Source organism: Mustelus asterias, chromosome 8, assembly GCF_964213995.1.
Source record: "Mustelus asterias chromosome 8, sMusAst1.hap1.1, whole genome shotgun sequence".
Taxonomy (NCBI): Eukaryota; Metazoa; Chordata; class Chondrichthyes; order Carcharhiniformes; family Triakidae; genus Mustelus; species Mustelus asterias.
In genome coordinates this window covers 9,406,843-9,427,392 of record NC_135808.1, presented here as the reverse complement: position 1 = coordinate 9,427,392, position 20,550 = coordinate 9,406,843, and the positions used below count along the sequence as shown (strand labels likewise).

At 47.9% G+C, this 20,550-nt stretch overlaps 1 protein-coding gene across 1 annotated transcript in view; it reads right to left on the bottom strand.

The window, feature by feature from the left end:
* LOC144496840 (ras/Rap GTPase-activating protein SynGAP-like) overlaps positions 1 to 20,550 on the bottom strand; it is a 770,844-nt gene that overhangs the window by 560,451 nt on the left and 189,843 nt on the right. The window lies entirely within an intron of this gene.

Genomic DNA, 20,550 nt, shown 5'->3' with positions numbered 1-20,550 from the left:
CCAATGAAACCAAGACTGATAGGAAAGTAAGCTGTCAGGAGGAGGTAGAGAGACTGCAAAGGGATGTAGATGAGTTGAGGGAGTTAGCAAAAATTAGGCAGATGGAGTATAATGTGGGAAAAACAGTAAACTTGTCCACTTTGCCAGGAAGAAATGCAGCATATTATTTTATATGGTATATTGAATAATTTTTTTTCCAATTCCCAGTTAATGTTATAACTGGATGGGAAAATCCCAGAATGGAACCCTGGCCCACTGCTAATTAATTTTAACAATGATAGATAAAATCTATTAAACATGAGAAAAATAGACTATGATATAATATTCCTTTACTCCCCCTTTAGCTGAACAACTACACACAGGTTTTATGGTTAACATGGATTACAAAGTACATCTTAAGCTACAATGGTCTCATTAACACAAATTTTAAGCACACAAGATGACTGTGGTCAAATACACTCTGAATCCCAAGTTCATGTATGGATGTCTCCTCAGAATCCTCCAGGTGATTGTCACCTGAGAGTTTCCAAACTCCACTCCCAAAAGACACACTTTGAAATTTTCCCTCATAAATATGCTTTCCCTTCAAGGTTTGCATTCAAAAATCCAATACGTGTTTTCCCAATGACACTTTGAAACAAAGCTTCCACTCCACTTTTAACAGTGAACCCAATCCAGGATTTTACACCAACCCCTTATAGATTTCTTTGTCTTGACTACGATGCAAACTACTCACGATTGCTTTAATCCTTGATTCCCAGCCTACTAAAATGGCATCAGACATTTGTTGTACCTTTGAAGGCTACTTTCCAACTCTGAATCTGGTTACTGCAATTGTCTCTTTAACTCAAAGCACTTTGTTTACTCTTCCTTAAATTCTTCTGAGCCATACCTTGGTTTCTGTTCACGTAACTCCAGACTTCCTGGATACTTTTCTACAGTTCTCTAGTTTCCTCAACTAGCTGGACTTTAGGGCGGCATGGTGGCACAGTGGTTAGCACTGCTGCCTCACAGCGCCAGGGGCCTGGGTTCAATTCCTGGCCTCGGGTCACTGTCTGTGTGGAGGCTGCACGTTCTCCCCGTGTCTACGTGGGTTTTTTCCGGGTGCTCCGGTTCCCTCCGACAGTCTGCAAGACGTGCGGGTTAGGTGCATTGGCCATGCTAAATTCTCCCTCAGTGTACCCGAGCAGGCGCCGGAGTGTGACGACTGGGGGATTTTCACAGTAACTTCATTGCAGTGTTAATGTAAGACTACTTGTGACACCAATAAATAAAGTAGGCCATTCGACCCTCTGAGCCTGATTCCCTATTCAATAAGATCATGACTGATCTCAACTCCTCCTTCCTGTCTTTCCAGGGTGAGGGGGGGGGGGAGAGAGGAGGAGAAAGTGGGAAGATTGGGGGGGAGAGAGAGTGGGGAAGAGCTGGGGGGAGTTGGGAAGAGATGGGGAGGAAGAGAGACGTGGGAAAGGCAGGGGTGAGAGAGAGGGGGTTGGAAGGGTGAGTGAGAGGGATAAGGGGGAGAGATAAAGAAGGGGAGGGAGAGGGGGAGGGAGAGAGGGAGGGAGGGAGAGGGGAACGGAGAGTGAGAGTGGAAGAGTTAGTGTGGCTCTCCTGCCCTGAGTCAGGAGAGTGGGTTTAATTTCTCCCTTCAGAGTGTTAAGGGCATTGCACGACATCGCTGTCCGGTGCTGAGGGGGGGCCGCACTGTCAACGGCGCAGCTGAACTGAGATCAGGTGGATGCAGGGGAGGCCAAGGGGAGTGACCCTGGGTCAATATTGAGGCCTCAATAAAACTGTCCAAAAAACACAGATGGGTATTTCAGGCTGGCCACCTTGCTGTGGGTGGGATCTTGCTGTGCAGAAACCCCATGTGGCAGCAGTGGATGCACTCTGAAGGATAAATAAAGACCATGAGTTGGAGGTTCACCAAGGATGTGAGTGGCGCTAGATAAAGGCAGATTTTCTTTTTCGGGATACATTCGGAGGTGATGACCATTCGATTACGTCCCGTGAGTGTTTTAAATCGCCTGGCCCGGTGTTTTCGCTTCCCTTCCTGCTGATCCCACAGCTGCACATTGGCACTTCCATCCTGACCACTCTAAACTCACCTTTTATTCCGAGGTTGGCCTTTAATGCACTTCCAACTGGTCTAAATTGATGTTGCCTGTGTCTGACTGATCCAAGCTGGCTCCAATCAAGCTGAACCATTGACTCTATTAGCAGCACAGCGGGCAGCTGGCTTCGGGCATGGGGGCACCTTCTGCTCCGGCACTGACCACACACTCTGTGTTTTAAACGCATGGCAAACTGCGAGCGTGCGGAGAACGTGGGCGGGAAGCCACAGCTTTCATCAGCAGCTACTTGTGTTGATCTGGCACCTTACACGGAGTAAAATGGCCCAAAGGCATTGTGTGTTAACTGACAATATCTGACAGCAAGGAGACATTAGAACAAGAGGAAGAGTCCCTGAGAAAAGGGGCAGATAGAGGGCCAGAGGCAGAGAAGTTCAGGGAGGGAATTCTAGATCCCAGTCTGGATCTTGGCCAACCAAATGGAGCAGAAATAGGGGGGTGCTCGGGGCTAGAACTGGGAGCAATCTTATCATAGAATCCCTACAGCGCAGAAGTGGCCAGTCTGCATTGTTGCGTTGACTCTCTGACAGAGAGAGGTCCTCACCCCCGCCCTAATCCCACATATTTCCCACGGCTGTACTGCTACTTATTGCCCCATTGTAATGACTTCATTCAGGCCACTGAGGTTGGCCTATTGGAGTATGAACACCCTGATTAAGGATCCAATTGATGGGCCAATCAGGGAGTCTTTGCCTTGTACTTAACCGGGCGTGTCAGTTCCTCTGACACCCCCGGAGGTAGACGGCTAACTGCTAGCACTCTGTGTACTGCTGTTCGAATTGTAAATAAAGGGAATTTGGTGAAGGCACTTCTGCCTCAGCAGATTTATTACACCCACCTCTTGGGACCTTGAGGGAGAATTTAAAATAGCCAATCCGCCTAACCAGCACGTCTTTCGGTGTGCAGGAGGAAACGGGAGCACCCGGAGGAAACCCACGCAGACACGGGGAGAACGTGCAGACTCCGCACAGACAGTGACCCAAGCCGGGAATTGAACCCGGGTCCCTGGCGCTGTGAGGCAGCGGTGGTAGGTACTGTGCCATCGTGCCATCCGAGGTTGAAGGGTTATGGAGCTGGAGAAGATTGCAGTGATGGAGGGGAGGGGCAGCTGGTGGAGGGGGGGGGCAGCTGGTGGAGGGGGGGGTGGTTGGGAGGGGGGGTGCGTGGGGGAGGGAAGAAGGGGAGTGGCGGTGACGCTGGGGTTTGAAAACCACGGTGAGAATTTTAAAATCAAGGCGTTGCCAGGTCAGGAGCCAAGCCAGGTTACCGAGCAGAGAGGGCTGAGGGACATATGGAATGGGAGCAGCCCACCCCGCCATCAAGTCAGACACTCGACGATTTCCTTGCCATTTCTAATGGCCGTCCCAAGACATCGGAAATAATCTTTACCCAAGTGGGCCCCATGGTATACCTGCCTTCAAGCTGGCATGACCTGGCATGACCCTCTCCCCTCCATCCACCCGCACCCCACCCCCCTCCGAACGCCGCACCCACCTCCGAGCTTCCCTGGGAGTATTGATCGCCAGGTGCACGCATTTGGGGACCATTCTATGAACATTTTGAGTCCAGATGACCCTTCGTCAGAAACTGTTGGCTCTGCCCACAGACCTGGCTGAGATTTTCCAGCATTTTCTGATTTGTTTCCGATTTCCAGCATCCGCAGTAATTTGCTTTGGCCAATGAACCCCATTTTCGACTAGGGCCACTTCAACACAGCAGCAAGGTGAAAGGGCAAAGGTGAAAGGGCAGGGGCAGCAGAGACGTGGCGGGATGTCTCACAGAGCAAGTTTTTATCATGCATAACATCATGCTTCCTCACTATATGAAGGAAGTAAAGCCCTCTGACATAGGTTAAGCAAGTGAAGGCTGTGTACAGGGCAGTGTATTGCATAGGTAGCTCATAGTTGGTCACTGGCTCTGTTCTGTGCAGATAGATTCCCATTGTGTTCAGTACAACAATAACACATTACTGAACATCTACTGCACCTCGCTGGCCGACAGATTACTGCAGAACTCCCTCAGTGCGGCCTATGGGTTGGTGCAGGGATCCTGCAGGATTCACTCAAACAGATCCATCGGCATGGAGTGCAGCACGAGGGGAGGTGATGGCCTAGTGATATTATTGCTAGATTATTAATCCAGAAACTCACTTAATGTTCTGGGGACCCAGGTTCGAATCCCGCCACGGCAGACGGTGGAATTTGAATTCAATAAAAAAATCTGGAATTAAGAATCTACTGATGACCTTGAAACCATTGTCAATTGTCGGAAAAATCCAACAGGTTCACTAATGTCCTTTAGGGTAGTGTGATAAACCACTGTTAGCTTATTACCTGTATATGTGACATGCCTGGACACATCCCTGCCGGCCCTACCCGAGACTCCTCCCCCGCCCCCCCAGTCCAGGTATAAAGGCGACTGCTCCCCACCCCCCTGCCTCAGTCTGGACCAGTTCGTCAGCATGGGTGTGCTCCAAGTCTTTTGCTAATAAAAGCCTATTTGTTCTTGCATACAAACTAGTCTTTGCTCGATTGATGGTGCATCAGGAAGGAAATCTGCCATCCTACCTGGTCTGGTCTATACGTGACTCCAGAGCCACAGCAATGTTGTTGACTCTCAACTGCCCTCCAAGGGCAACTAGGGATGGACAATAAATGCCAGCCAGCGATGTCCATGTCCCAAAAATGAATAAAAGGAAACACCACAATTGAGTGACTGGCCTTTCGTAACTTTGCCTCGCCTTGTTCCAATTTTCTTGCTCCTTGCTGTCTCACTAGCGGAGACTTTTTAAAAATTAATTTATGGTGTTGCTGGCTGGGCCAGCATCTATTGCCCATCCCTGATAATAGTTAAGTCAACCACATTCCTGTGGCTTTTGAGTCACATGTAGGCCAGACCAGGTAAGGACGGCAGATTTCCTTCCTGAAAGGACATTAGTGAACCAGGTGGGTTTTCCCGACGATTGACAATAGTTGTTGTTCGGCTTTTAATTCCAGATTTTCATTGAATTCAAATTTCCAAGGTGGGATTCGAACCAGGGTCCCCAGAGCTTTACCCTGGGTCTCTGGATTACTCATCCAACAACAATACCACTGCACCACTGTCTTTCTTGACGTTAGCAGGGTATGAATCTGGGGTTGCCTTCACCAAGTCTTCAAAGTGAGCACAAAAACATTTAAGTCTAAAATTTATTTATTAGTGTCACAAGTAGGCTTACATTAACACTGCAATGAAGTTACTGTGAAAATCCCCTGGTTGCCACACTCCAGTGCCTGTTCGCATACACTGAGGGAGAATTTAGCACGATCAATGCACCCTAACCCACACGTCTTTCAGACTGTGGGAGGAAACCGGAGCACCCGGAGGAAACCCATGCAGACATGGGGAGAATGTGCAAACTCCACACAGACAGTGGCCCAAGGCCGGAATTGAACCCGGGTCGCTGGTGCTGTGAGGCAGCAGTGCTAACCGCTATACCACCGTGCCATCCTGTTGTGGGAGGTGGGGGGGAGGGTGGGGGTGATATTTATACCCTTATTCGTTGGGACGATCTATGAAAGTCTTTCCATGAATTAGCCTGCATTTGGTGAAGCCAGTTTGCATAATAAGCAATCTCAGCTAATTGGGCGTGAGCCTGCAAACAGGGATTTTTCTGACAGTGTCAGATGTGGAAAGGGTAGCCATTATGCTATTTTGGAGAACGCGTTTTATTGAATTATTCTAATTATAAAACTCATTTCCATAACTAAATTAGGTTAATTGGGAAATAGATTGCCTGCGTAGCTGTTAACACGTTGAGCTCTGCGCCGTGTTATTTTTGTCACTGCAGTTGATGGAGAAAGACATCAAGTTATCAGAGGTAATTTGAGTGGGGAGTTGGGTGTGGTGATGGGTGTAGAATTGAGGCACCAAGTATGCACCAGATGGACCAATGGCTGCGGGAAAAAGGCAGGGCAATGGTCCTAAGTCATAAAGTCATCTGGAGAGCCGGTGCAAAACAATGGGCCGAACAGCCTCTTTCTGCACTATAACAATTAGAATCATAGAATCATACAGCGCAGAAGAGGCCCTTCAGCCCACCGAGTCCATACCAACACATTAGAAACACCTCAACTCCCACCGAATCCCATCTGCCAGCACTTGGCCCATAGCCCTGAATGTGATGACGTGTCAAGTGCTCATCCAGATACTTTTTAAAGGATGTGAGGCAACCCGCCTCCACCACCCTCCCAGGCAGCGCATTCCAGACCATCACCACCCTCTGGGTAAAAAAGATTCTCCTCACATCCCCCCTAAACCTCCTGCCCCTCACCTTGAACCCATGTCCCCTCATTACTGACCCTTCAACTAAGGGGAACAGCTGCTCCTTATCCACTCTGTCCATGCCCCTCATAATCTTGTTCACCTCGATCAGGTCGCCCCCCTAAGTCTTCTCTGCTCCAATGAAAAAAACCCAAGCCTACCCAACCTCTCTTATTAACTTAAATGCTCCATCCCAGGCAGCATCCTGGTGAACTTCCTCTGCATCCCCTCCAGTGCAACCACATCCTTCTAATAATGTGGCGACCAGAACTGCACACAGTACTCCAGCTGTGGCCTCACCAAAGTTCTCTACAACTCCATAATGACACCCCTGCTTTTGTAAACTATGCCTCGATTGATAAAGGCAAGTGTCCCATATGCCTTTTTCACTATCCTACTAAGTGTGTCAAAAATCACAGGTGACCCTAAGATGGGTGGCAGAGCAAAGTGTGCAGAGGACACTGAAAGTCTGCAAAGGGATATAGATAGTATAAGTGAGTGAGCGAGGGTCTGGCAGATGGAGTATAATGTTGGTAAACATGAGGTCATCCATTTTGGTCGGAATATAACTATTATCTAAATGGTAAAAAATTGCAGCATGCTGCTGTGCAGAGGGACCTGGGTGTCCATGTGCATGAATTGCAAAAAGTTGGTTTGCAGGTACAGCAGGTAATTAAGAAGGCAAATGGAATTTTGTCCTTCATTGCTAGAGGGATGGAGTTTAAAAACAGGGAGGTTATCTTGCAGCTGGATAAAGTGCTGGTCAGGCCACACTTGGAGTATTGTGTACAGTTTTGGTCTCCTTACTTGAGAAAGGATATACTGGCACTGGAGGGGGTGCAGAGGAGATTCACGAGGTTGATTCCGGAGTTGAGAGGGTTGGCTTATGAGGAAAGACTGAGTAGACTGGGCCTATACTTACTGGAATTCAGAAGAATGAGGGGAGATCTTATAGAAACATGTAAGATTATGAAGGGAATAGATAAGATAGAAGCAGGGAGGTTGTTTCCACTGGCGGGTGAAACTAGAACTAGGGGGCATGGCCTCAAAATAAGAGGGAGCATATTTAGGACTGAGTTGAGGAGGAACTTCTTCACACAAAGGGTTGTGAATCTGTGGAATTCCCTGCCCAGTGAAGCAGTTGAGGCTACCTCATTGAATATATTTTAAGGCAAGGATAGATACATTTTTGAACAGTAAAGGAATTAAGGATTATGGTGAGCGGGCGGGTAAGTGGAGCTGAGTCCACGAAAAGATCAGCCATGAACTTATTGAATGGGGAAGTCGGCCTGAGGGGCCCGATGGCCCACTCCTGCTCCTAGTTTTTATGCCTTTCCTCTTTCACAGATCTGTGGACAAACACGCCAACGTCCCTTTGTTCCTTTTAACCATCTGGCCAATCCTTGTATCATCCGCAAGTTTACTAATCCTCCCCCCCCACATAGTCATCAATGTCATTGAGATCAATTACAAGTAATTGGGGACCCAACACAGATCCCTGTGGTCTGCCACTGGACACTGGCTTCCAGTCACTAAAGCAGCCTTCTGTCATTGCCCTCTGTCTCCTGCAACTGAACAAATTACCCTGTATCCCTGCATGAATTTACCTTCTTTGACAAGGTTCCACATGGGAGACTTGTAAAGGCTTTGCTGAAATCCATATAAACTACATCGACTGCAATACCCCGTCCACGCACCTGCACACCTCCTCAAATAATTTTATCAAGTTTGTTCGGTATGACCTCCCTCTGACGAAGCCATGCTGACTATCCCTAATCAAACTTTGCCTCTCCAAGTGGAGATAGATGCTCTCCTTCAGAAGTTTCTCTAATAGTCTCCCTACCACTGACGTGAGACTCACTGGTCTGTAGTTCCCTGGTTTATGTCTGCAACTCTTCTTAAATAGCAGAAACACATTAGCGTTCTCCAATCGCCTGACACTTCCCCCATGGCCAGAGAGGAATTAAAAATTTGGGTCAGAGCCCCTGTGATCTCCTCCCTTGCCTCCCACCGCAGCCTGGGGCACAATTCATCTGGACTTGGAGATTTATCTACTTCTAAGGCTGCCAACACATCCAGTACTTTGTCCTTCCCTATGTCAATTTGCTCAAGAACTTCGCAGTCTCTCTCCCTGTATTCTAACCTCATTCTCTTGGATGGAGGTGGATGTGAAGTATTTATTCAACACTCTAACAATGTCCTTTGACTCCATTCACAGATTGCCCTCTTTGTCCCCAATGGCCCCACTCTTTCCCTGGTTATCCTCTTCCCATTGATATACTTCTAGAATATCTTGGGATTTTCCCTACTGTTATCAGTCAGAGCTTTCTCATATTCCTTCTTTGCATTCCTAATTGCTTTCTTAAACTCCACCCTGCACTTTCTATACCTCACTAATGCCTCCACTGATTTTCTCCCCTTGTACTTTTTAAAAGCCTTTCTTTTCCTTCTCATTGTATCCTGAATATCTCTGGACATCAATGGTTCTCTTGGGTTGTTATTCTATACCCTGGGGGGAACTTACTGGGCCTACACCCTCCCCATTTCCTTTTTTGATTGTCCCCCATCGCTCGTCCGTAGATTTTCCCATTAGTAGCTATTCCCAGTCTACCTTGGCCAGATCCTGTCTTATAGCAACACAGAAGCATAGAAACATAGCAGATAGGAGCAGGAGGAGGCCATTTGGCGCTTTAAGCCTGCTCTGCCATTTATTACGATCACGGCTGATCATCCAACTCAATAGCCTAATCCTGCTTTCTCCCCATAACCTTTGATCCCATTTGGTCCAAGTGCTATATCCAGCCCCCTCTTGAAAACATTCAATGTTTTGGCATCAACTACTTCCTGTGGTAATGAATTCCACAGGCTCACCACTCTTTGAGTGAAGAAATGTCTCCTCATCTCCGTTCTAAATGGTCTACCCTGAGTCCTCAGACTGTGACCTCTGGTTCTGGACTCCCCCACCATCGGGAATATCCTCCCTGCATCTACCCTGTCTAGTCCTGTTAGAATTTTAAAAGTCTTTGTGAGATCCCCTCTCATTCATCTGAATGCCATTGAAAACAATCCTAACCTAGTGAATCTCTCCTCATACATCAGTCCCGCCATCCCCAGAATCACCCTGGTAAACCATCGCTAAATTCCCTCAACAGCAAAAACATCCTTCCTCAGAAAAGGAGACCAAAATTGCACACAATACTCTAGGTGTGGCCTCACCAAGGCCCTGTATAATTGCAACAGCACATCCCTGCTCCTGTACTCGAAACCTCTCGCAATGAAGGTAAACATTTGCCTTCTTTGCCGTCTGCTGCACCTGCATGCTTACCTTCAGCGACTGGCGCACAAGGACACCCAGGTCCCGCTGCACAGTCCCCTCTCCCAATTTACAGCCATTCAGGTAGTAATCTGCCTTCTTGTTTTTGCTTCCAAAGTGAATAACCTCACATTTATTCAAATTATGCTGCATCTGCCATTGATTTGCCCACTCACCCAACCTGTCCAGATCATTCTGAAGGATCTCTGCATCCTCGTCACAGTTCACCCTCCCACCCAACTTGGTATCATCTGCAAACTTTGAGATGTTACATTTTGTTCCCGCATCCAAATCATTAATACATATTGTGAATAGCTAGGGTCCAGCACCGATCCCTGTGGCACCCCACTAGTTACTGCCTGCCAATTTGCAAAGCACACATTAATTCCTACTCTTTGTTTTCTCTCTGCCAACCAGGTTTCTATCCATCCCAATACATTTCCCCCAATCCCATGCGCTTTAATCTTGCACAATAATCTCTTGTGTGGGACTTCGTCAAACACTTTCTGAAAGACCAAATATACCACATCTACTGGTTCCCCCTTGTCAACTCGACTAGTTACATCTTCAAAGAATTCCAACAGATTTGGCAAGCATGATTTCCCCTTCATAAATCCATGCTGACTCTGTCTAATCCTGCCACTGCTTTCTAAATGCTCTGCGATAAAGTCCTTAATAATGGATTTGAGAATTTTCCCCACTACCGACATTAAACTTACTGGTCTATAATTCCCTGTTTTCTCTCTACCTCCCTTTTTGAATATTGGAGTGACATTCGCTACCCTCCAATCTGCAGGGACTGTTCCAGAGTCTATAGAATTCTGGAAGATGACCACCAATGCATCCACTATTTGTAGAGCCACTTCCTTAAGTACTCTGGGATGTAGATTATCAAGCCTTGGAGATTTATGGAGTTATGGATAGGAAGAAAGGGTAACAACATGGGAGTAGTGACTGGGAGTAGGGCTGGGGGAGGGGGTTGGAAGATGGTGCATTGTGGGATAACCACTTTTAACAGGAGGGGGGGATCCACTTTATAAAGCTGCACCTTTGGGACATCCCTCGAAGGTGTGAAATATACTGGATAAAGGCACGTCTTTTATTTGTTTGTTTCCAAATTGGGGGGAACGGGGTGAGGGGGTGGATGCAGTCTGGGAGTGAAACATTGGCCAGAATCAATGGGGAAAGGCCACGCGAAGGGGATGGGGAGAGGAATATACTGTGCCAGGGGAGAGGAAAAGACCACACAAAGGGATGGGGGTGGGGAACATCCAGCCACAGATGAGTGCGAGCAGGCAGCCAAAGAGAGATAGGCCAAGCTCGAACAGGCCTACTGGGCAGATAGAGTGACCAATGTCCCACAAACCTCCAGAAGCGCAAGAGACTCCACTTGTGAAAGCTGAGGGTGAGAAATCTCAGAGGGAAAAGCACAGAAAAAGGTCGTACTTCGGGGTGGATTGAATCATTCCATGGATCGGGATGATGACTATTGTGGAGGATATTGGAGACTTGCTCACGTTGTGACTTGGAAAGTCCAGAATGGATTGTTATGTTTGGAATTTTCGAAGCGACCAATCATTCCTGTCGGAGCTGATGGTGATTCTGTTATTAATTACCCAAGGAGCTGGGGATCTGATTGGGTGAGGGGAAGCAACTGGAGGAGTCTGGGAGAAGAGGGTAATGAACGCAGATCAAAAATTCACAAATGCATTTAAAAGATCTGGGCCAAAATTCTTCAATCTCGTCCATTCCTGTCGCCGCCGCTCCCAGCGAGAAGGGAGAATTTGGCACTCAGCCAAAACTCCACTCACCGCAGCAGGACTGGAGAATCCCGGCCCACCTCTCTTCCCTTTGAACTTCCAGTTTTCGAGGTTTACAGCATGGAAACAGGCCCTTCGGCCCAACTTATCCACGACACCCTTTTTTTAAACCACTAAGCTAGTTCCAATTGCCCGCATTTGGCCCATATCCCTCTATACCCATCTTACCCATGTAACTGTCTAAATGCTTTTTAAAAGACAAAATTGTACCTGCCTCTATTACTCCCTCAGTCAGCTCATTCCAGACACTCACCACCTCTGTGTGAAAAAATTGCCCCTCTGGACACTTTTGTATCTCTCCCCTCTCACCTTAAACCTATGCCCTCTAGTTTTAGACTCCCCTACCTTTGGGAAATGATATTGACCAACTAGCTGATCTGTGCTCCTCAATATTTTATAGATCTCTGTAAGATCACTCCTAAGTCTCCTACGCTCCAGAGAAAAATGTCCCAGTCCATCCAGCCTCTCCTTATAACTCAAACCATCAAGTCCCGGTAGCATCCTAGTAAATCTTTCCTGCACTCTTTCTAGTTTAATAATATCCTTTCGATAATAGGGTGACCAGAACTGTACACAGTATCCCAAGTGTGGCCTTACCAATGTCTTGTACAACTTCAACAAGACATCTCAACTCCTGTATTCAATGTTCTGACCAATGAAACTAAGCATACTGAATGCCTTCTTCACCACTCTGTCCGCCTGTGACTCCACTTTCAAGGAGCTATGAACATGTACTGCTAGATCTCTTTGTTCTGTAACTCTCCCCAACGTCCCACCATTAACATGAGTAAGTCCTGCCCTGGTTCAATCTACCAAAATTCATCACCTCGCATTTATCTAAATTAAACTCCATCTGCCATTCATCAGCCCACTGGCCCAATTGATCACGATCCCATTGCAATCCAAGATAACCTTCTTCACTGTGCACTATGCCACCAATCTTGGTGTCATCTGCAAACTTACTAACCATGCCTTTATATTCTCATCCAAATCATTAATATAAATGACAAATAACAGTGGATTCAGCACTGATCCCTGAGGCACACCACTGGTCACAGGCCTCCAGTTTGAAAAACAACCCTCTACAACCACACTCTGGCTTCTGTCATCAAGCCAATTTTGTATCCATTTAGATACCTCACCCTGGATTCCGTGAGATTTAACCTAACAACCTACCAAGCGGTACCTTGAAATAATTCTTTAAATTGACCCAAATCAGACACAGGGGGACAGAATTTTTCAACCACAAGGTCCAGAAATTACCACTCAGGGTCAACAGGCCTTTAAACGGGCCGCCAAAATTTCTGTCCCAGTGGCTATGATTCCCGCGCCGGGGGTGGTGGGGGGGTTGCTCGGAATGGGAAAGCTCCGCCCAGGATCCGCGCTGCTCCCTGTAATAGCTCCTCTCTTATTCTCTGCACCATGGTCAGACCCTTGAATATAGAATCACAGGACCTTACAATGCAGAAGAAGACCATTCAGCCCATCACATCTGCACTGATCACAATCCCACCCAGGCCCTATCCCCATAACCCCATGCATTTACCCCAGCTAGTCCCCCTGACTCTAAGGGCAATTTACCGTGGCCCGTGCACCCTCACCCGCACATCTTTCAGACTATGGGAGGAAACAGGAGTGCCCGGAGGAAACCCACGCAGACATGGGGAGAATGTGCAAACTCCACACAGACAGTGACCCACATTGAACCCAAGTCCCTGGCGCTGTGAAGCAGCAGTGCTAACCACTGTGCTAACCCCCTTAGTGTCACAATCACCGCCATGAGGTGGGCAGCGGAGGCAGGTGGCTGAAACGCCCAGGCCCGGGTACAGGGAGTGAATTGGCACCACTGAGCCCACACCGACCTCCCTTTCCCCAACTGAACGGAAAACCAGCGCTGCGCCTACCCGTTTGCTGTTAAGAGGCGAGCTTTGATTAGAATGGCCCCATTCTACCTGCCGTTCGTTCCCGACCAGCGCCTACGCGATATCATTTTCCAAACGGCAGGTAGAAGAGCCATTCCTTGGAAAAACTGGATTGGAAAGGCAGATTGAAGCCTGTCACACCAGCTGACAAGAGAATGGGAACGTAAGGACAAGGAGTGGGGCCCGGAGGCCCTTCAAGCCTCAGACCATAAGAAGTAGGAACAGAAGTAGGCCATTCGGCCCATCAATTCTGCTCCGCCATTCAACGAGACCGCAGCAGATTTGATACAATAATCCTCAACTCCACTTTCCCGCCTCATCCCCATAACCCTGATTGAAGAGCCTGTTCTGCCACTCAGTCGGATCAGGACGGATGCCCCACCTCAATGTCACCCACCTGCCTACTCCCCCCGTCAAAAGAAGGAAAGATTCGCGATCCTTTGAGTGAAGACATTTCTCCTCATTTCAGTCTTTATCCTGAGGCTGTCGCCCCCCCTGTTTTCCCTGATTCCCCGATGAAGCCCTCTCGTTGGCAGGCCCCCTTCAGGAGCGTCTCAGCTTCCTAATTCTCAGCTCTGGAGGGTGCGAGCCCCGATTTACTCTCTCCAAAGGACGACCCTCTCACCCCAGGAATCAATAACTCTCGCGGGGGGAGGGCCTTGCGGGCGATCCTGCAGGAACAGAACAATCCCATGGGGAAGCGGTGCCAGGCCAAGTGGGGAGAGGGGGGGAGCATGCGTCCAATGGGGAGGGGCGCATGGCACAGGAACCGGAGTACAGTGACTTTATCTTGCGCCCGCGTTACAATTTCCCATTTGTTTTTTTCTCCAGCCGGGCTCCCCAGAGTCAGTAAGCAACTACTTATAGAACATGTGGCCTGAATTCTCTGAACTCGCCCCTGATGCCTTGATGCTGGTAGGTCAGTGGGACAAGACCAACTGTGTGATCCGCCCGTCCGTCCGTTCCGTTAGAAGTCCGACTTACCGTGATGCCAAAGCTTTCGGGAAACATTCTTACCTTCACTCACTCATCGGTGCTGGGCAATTAACGGCGAAGGGGGAACGATACTCACCACCGGGTGGAGGCTTCATCCCAAAGGATCGAGAGCCAGGACAGCGCAGGCACCCCCCTATGTACGGCAGTCACCATTGCTCCCAAGGAGTAGCAGACCCTCAAACCCACCCCCTCCCTGCGTGCAGGAGCCACCTCTGCTTACCTTCGCTGACTATCAGTATTAAACTGTTCATGACGGGCTGCTGAACAAGCAGATACTAAGCATTGCAGCACTGCCCTCCCGCAGCTGCAGAGAAGCTTCTTGTCTGAAAACGTGTGACACATGACAGCACCAAAGTCTCACTTCAAATGGTTACTTATGCAAGTAGCAGAAAATATCTCTCTAATTAACCCCAACTATCCTTATTCTATATAAATAAACCATCTGAACCCCTCGATTAGATTCCAGTCTGTAACTCACTCCCCGGTATCCATTATTCTATATATAAACCATCTGAACCCCTCGATTAGATTCCAGTCTGTAACTCACTCCCAGGTATCCATTATTCTATATATAAACCATCTGAACCCCTCGATTAGATTCCAGTCTGTAACTCACTCTCAGGTATCCATTATTCTATATATAAACCATCTGAACCTCTCGATTAGATTCCAGTCCGTAACTCACTCCCTGGTATCCATTATTCTATATATAAACCATCTGAACCCCTCAATTAGATTCCAGTCTGTAACTCACTCCCAGGTATCCATTATTCTATATATAAACCATCTGAACCTCTCGATTAGATTCCAGTCTGTAACTCACTCCCAGGTATCCATTATTCTATATATAAACCATCTGAACCCCTCGATTAGATTCCAGTCTGTAACTCACTCTCAGGTAGCCATTATTCTATATATAAACCATCTGAACCTCTCGATTAGATTCCAGTCCGTAACTCACTCCCTGGTATCCATTATTCTATATATAAACCATCTGAACCCCTCAATTAGATTCCAGTCTGTAACTCACTCCCAGGTATCCATTATTCTATATATAAACCATCTGAACCCCTCGATTAGATTCCAGTCTGTAACTCACTCCCAGGTATCCATTATTCTATATATAAACCATCTGAACCTCTCGATTAGATTCCAGTCCGTAACTCACTCCCAGCTATCCATTATTCTATATATAAACCATCTGAACCCCTCGATTAGATTCCAGTCTGTAACTCACTCCCAGGTATCCATTATTCTATATATAAACCATCTGAACCCCTCGATTAGATTCCAGTCTGTAACTCACTCCCAGAAAATCCGGCCCCAAAGTTCCAGTCTAGCATTTGTGCGCATCATCCAAGTATGTATCACAGTGTAATATTACAACCCCCCCCCCACCACCACCCCCCACAAACCAAGCACTGTGTGATATTACAGACTCCCCAAGCCCAGAACAGTATGATATTACAGACTCCCCATCCCCAGTACAGTGTGATATTACAGTCTCTCCATCCCCAGTACAGTGTGATATTACAGTCTCTCCATCCCCAGTACAGTGTGATATTACAGTCTCTCCATTCCCAGCACAGTGTGATATTACAGTCTCTCCACCCCAGCACAGTGTGATATTGCAGACTCCCCAACACCAGCACAGTGTGATATTACAGTCTCTCCACCCCCAGCAGTGTGATATTGCAGACTCCAACCCCAGCTCAGGATGATATTACAGTCTCTCCATCCCCAGCACAGTGTGATATTACAGCCTCACCATTCCCAATGCAGTGTGATATTACAGTCTCTCCATCCCCAGCACAGTGTGATATTACAGCCTCACCATTCCTAATGCATTGTGATATTACAGCCTCTCCATCCCCAGCACAGTGTGATATTACAGTCTCTCCATCCCCAGCACAGTGTGATATTACAGACTCCCCATCCCGAGCTCAGTGCGATATTACAGGCTCCCCAACCCCGGCAAGTGTGATATTACAGACTCCCTAACCCCAGCACAGTCTGATATTGCAGACTTCCCAACCCCAGCGCAGTCTGATAGTACGGACTCTCCAACCCCAATGCAGTGTGATGCTGCAAACTCCCCAACCCAGCACAGTGTGATATTGCAGACTTCCCAACCCCAGCACAGTGTGATATTGCAAACTCCCCAACCCCAGCACAGTGTGATATTGCAAACTCCCCAACCCCAGCACAGTGTGATATTGCAAACTCCCCATCCCCAGCTCAGTTTGATCTTACAGACTCCCCAACACCAGCAGTGAGATATTACAGGCTCCTCCATAACCCCAGCGCAGTGTGATATTACAGGCTCCTCCATAACCCCAGCGCAGTGTGATACTACAGACTCCCCCATCCCCAGGCAAGTGTGATATTACAGCCTCCTCAACCCATGCACAGTGTGATATGACAGACTTCCCAACCCCAGCACAGTGTAATATTACAGACTCCCCAATTTAGGATTAAACTTTTAGTGTTGGAGCAGTTGTGGACTCTAGGTCTGTACTCGATGGAGTTTAGAAGGATGGGGTGGGGAATCTCATTGAAACTTACAGAATACCGAAAGGCCTGGATAGAGTGGACATGGGGAAGATGTTTCCATTTGTTCGAGAGACTGGGACCCGAGGGCACAGCCTCAGAGTAAAGGGACGACCCTTTAGAACCGAGATGAGAAAGAATTTCTTTAGCCAGAGGGTGGTGAATCTGTGGAACTCATTACCCCAGAAGGCTGTGGAGGCCAGGTCATTGAGTGTATTTAAGACAGAGATAAATAGGTTCTTTATTGGTAAGGGGATCAAAGGTAATGGGGAAAAGGCGGGAGAATGGGGGTTGAGAAACTGATCAGCCATGATTGAATGGCGGAGCAGACTCGATGGGCAGAATGGCCTAATTCTGCTCCTATATCTTATGGTCTTATGGACCTGCCATCGGGCAGTGCAGGAGCAGAGTGGAACATCCTTTGGTAACTTCTTTAATGAAAGTCCACAGAGTTCAGACCCGAAAGCTCCAATTGACCCTCTGTCATCCACAAACCTACAGGGAAGACATCCCTAATTTTTATGACCCTTGGTGTCAACCAGCTCCAACTCTATGTTCCCTCTGTTATTGATTCCCTCCACAAGGGAATATGTTTTTTCCATATCTACTCATGGACATGTTGGTAAAATGTCAGGTCATCTATTTTGGTAGGAATAACAGCAAAATGGACTATTATTTAAATGGTAAAAAATTGCAGCATCCTGCTGTGCAGAGGGACCTGGGTGTCCTTGTGCAGGAATCTCAAGGAGTTGGTTTGCAGGTGCAGCAGGTAATTAAGAAGGCAAATGGAATTTTGTCCTTCATTGCAAGAGGGATGGAGTTTAAAAACAGGCAGGCTATATTGCAGCTGGATAAGGCGCTCGTGAGGCCACACCTGGAGTACTGTGCACAGATTTGGTCTCCTTACTTGAGAAAGGATATACTGGCACTGGAAGGGGTGCACAGGAGATTCACTAGGTTGATTCCGGAGTTGAGAGGGTTGGCTTATGAGGAGAGACTGAGTAGACTTGGACTATACTCATTGGAATTCAGAAGAATGAGGGGAGATCTTATAGAAACATATAAGATTATGAAGGGAATAGATAAGATAGATGCAGGGAGGTTGTTTCCACTGGCGGTGAAACTAGAACTAAGGGGCATAGCCTCAAAATAAGGGGAAGCAGATTTAGGACTGAGTTGAGGAGGAACTTCTTCACACAAAGGATTGTGAATCTGTGGAATTCCCTGCCCAGTGAAGCAGTTGAGGCTACCTCATTGAATGTTTTTAAGGCAAGGATAGATACATTTTTGAACAGTAAAGGAATCAAGGGTTATGGTGAGCGGGCGGGTAAGTGGAGCTGAGTCCACGAAAAGATCAGCCACGATCTTATTGAATGGCGGAGCAGGCTCGAGGGGCCAGATGGCCTACTCCTGCTCCTAGTTCTTATGTGCATGTATTTTGGTCTCTTTACTTAGGGAAGAGACAGACTTGGATTGGAGGCAGTTCAGAGGAAGTACATTCCTGGGAGTGTTTGCCTCATGGGAAGAGGTGATTCAGAAAGATCAGCTCCTATTCTTAATACCAGGTTTGGAGTGAGGGGGAAAGGGCGAACAAGCTAGATGCTGAGAGGGTGTTCCCCCATCATCTGCCCTCTACCCTTCCAGTTGGGGGAAATCTAGAGCTAGGGGTACTAAGGGGCGTCCCATTTAAGATGCAGATAAAGAAGAATTACTTCTCTCAGAGCCTGGTTAATCTTCACGGTTCCCTTCCCCAGTGGAGGCTGGGTCTTCAATATGTTCAGGGCTGAGTAAGACAGAGTTTGGATTGATATGGGAGTCAATTGTCATAGAACCCTACCACTGTGACCCCCCCACATCCATCTCTCCACGTGCCTGCGTGGGTTTCCTCCGGGTGCTCCGGTTTCCTCCCACAGTCCAGCACGGTGGCACAGTGGTTAGCACTGCTGCCTCACAGCGCCAGGGACCCGGGTTCAATTCCCGGCTTGGGACACTGTCTGTGTGGAGTTCGCACATTCTCCCCATGTCTGTGCGGGTTTCCTCCGGGTGCTCTGGTTTCCTCCAAAGTCCAAAGATGTGTGTGTTAGGTGGATTGGCTATGTTAAATAGTCCATTAGTGTCGGGGGACGAGCAGGGTAAATATATCGGGTTACCAGGATAAGGCTTGGGTAGGAGTGTTCTTGGTGCAGGTTCGATGGGCTGAGTGGTCTCCTTCTGCACTGTGGGGATTCTATGAGTCTGAAAGACGTGCTGGTTCGGTGAATTGGCCATGCTAAATTCTCCCTTAGTGTACCCGAACAGGCGCTGGAGGGTGGCGACTAGGGGATTTTGACAGTAATTTCATTGCAGTGTTAATGTAAGCCCACTTGTGACACTAATAAATAAACTTTAAACTTAAGCATCTCTTCCCTGCTCTCTGGGTTGCCTACGAGCCTCGCTCTGTCTCATCAGCATCATCTTCTCTCCTGCGAGGATTTTCCCCCACATCTCTCACTTCCTGTCTGGTTGCGTTATTTCGGCTGAGCCAAGAGGCATTGGATCAGTTTCACAGTGCACTGAAATAGAATGCCTCCCACTCACAATACTCCGGTGACCTCAATCAAAATAATACCTTCTTTTAAAAAATTATCCTCGTCATTTTATAAATAGACACCGACTCCTGATTTGTTTTTGACAACTATGAAACCTCCTTTTACTTTTTTTTAAATGAGAGGCTTTGTTCCCATGATTTCCCCATTAGTACTGGCTGCCTTCAGACTCCGACACTGCCCTCACTCAGTGTGACAGGAGTGTGTTCCTCTGGGAGGTCTCGGGAGAAATGATAGCGTCTCTGACATTGGTCTCAGCTGGCAGGGGAAGTTCATCCTTCCCGCTTCCCAACCCATTCCTCTCCCTGTCCCTGCCTGATGCGACATAGAGGTTTGCGACTCAAATGATCCCTGAGCCAGGAATGCAAAGATATTCCGGTCCGCTACAACGTACGGAGCTTTGGCTGAGCGCCGAATTCTCTGTTCCCGCTTGCTGCGGAGTGGGAATGGGCGCGATCGGAGAATCCCGCCCATTAACAGTTCCCCCAAAGTTTCAGGGCAGAGACTCCGAGGACTGCCCTTTGTGCATCTGTTCGCAACCATCCTGTGGCGCGTAACTCACCTCCTGACTCCCCAAAGCTGGTCCACCATCTACAAGGCATAAGCCAGGTGATGGAATATTCCTCACTCGCTTCATCTGTTGGGGCATTGACTTTAAAAATTGGCAGGTCACCTGCAGCAGTACAGAACCTTAGTTCGGCCTCATTTGGAATATTGTGTACAATTCTGGTCGCCACACTACCAGAAGGATGTGGATGCTTTGGAGAGGGTTCAGAAGCGTTTTACCAGGATGTTGGAGGGTATTAGCTATGAGGAGAGGTTGGATAAACTCAGTTTGTTCTCACTGGAACGACGGAGGTTGAGGGGTGACCTGATAGAGGTTTACAAGATTATGAGTGGCATGGACAGAGTGGATAGTCAGATGCT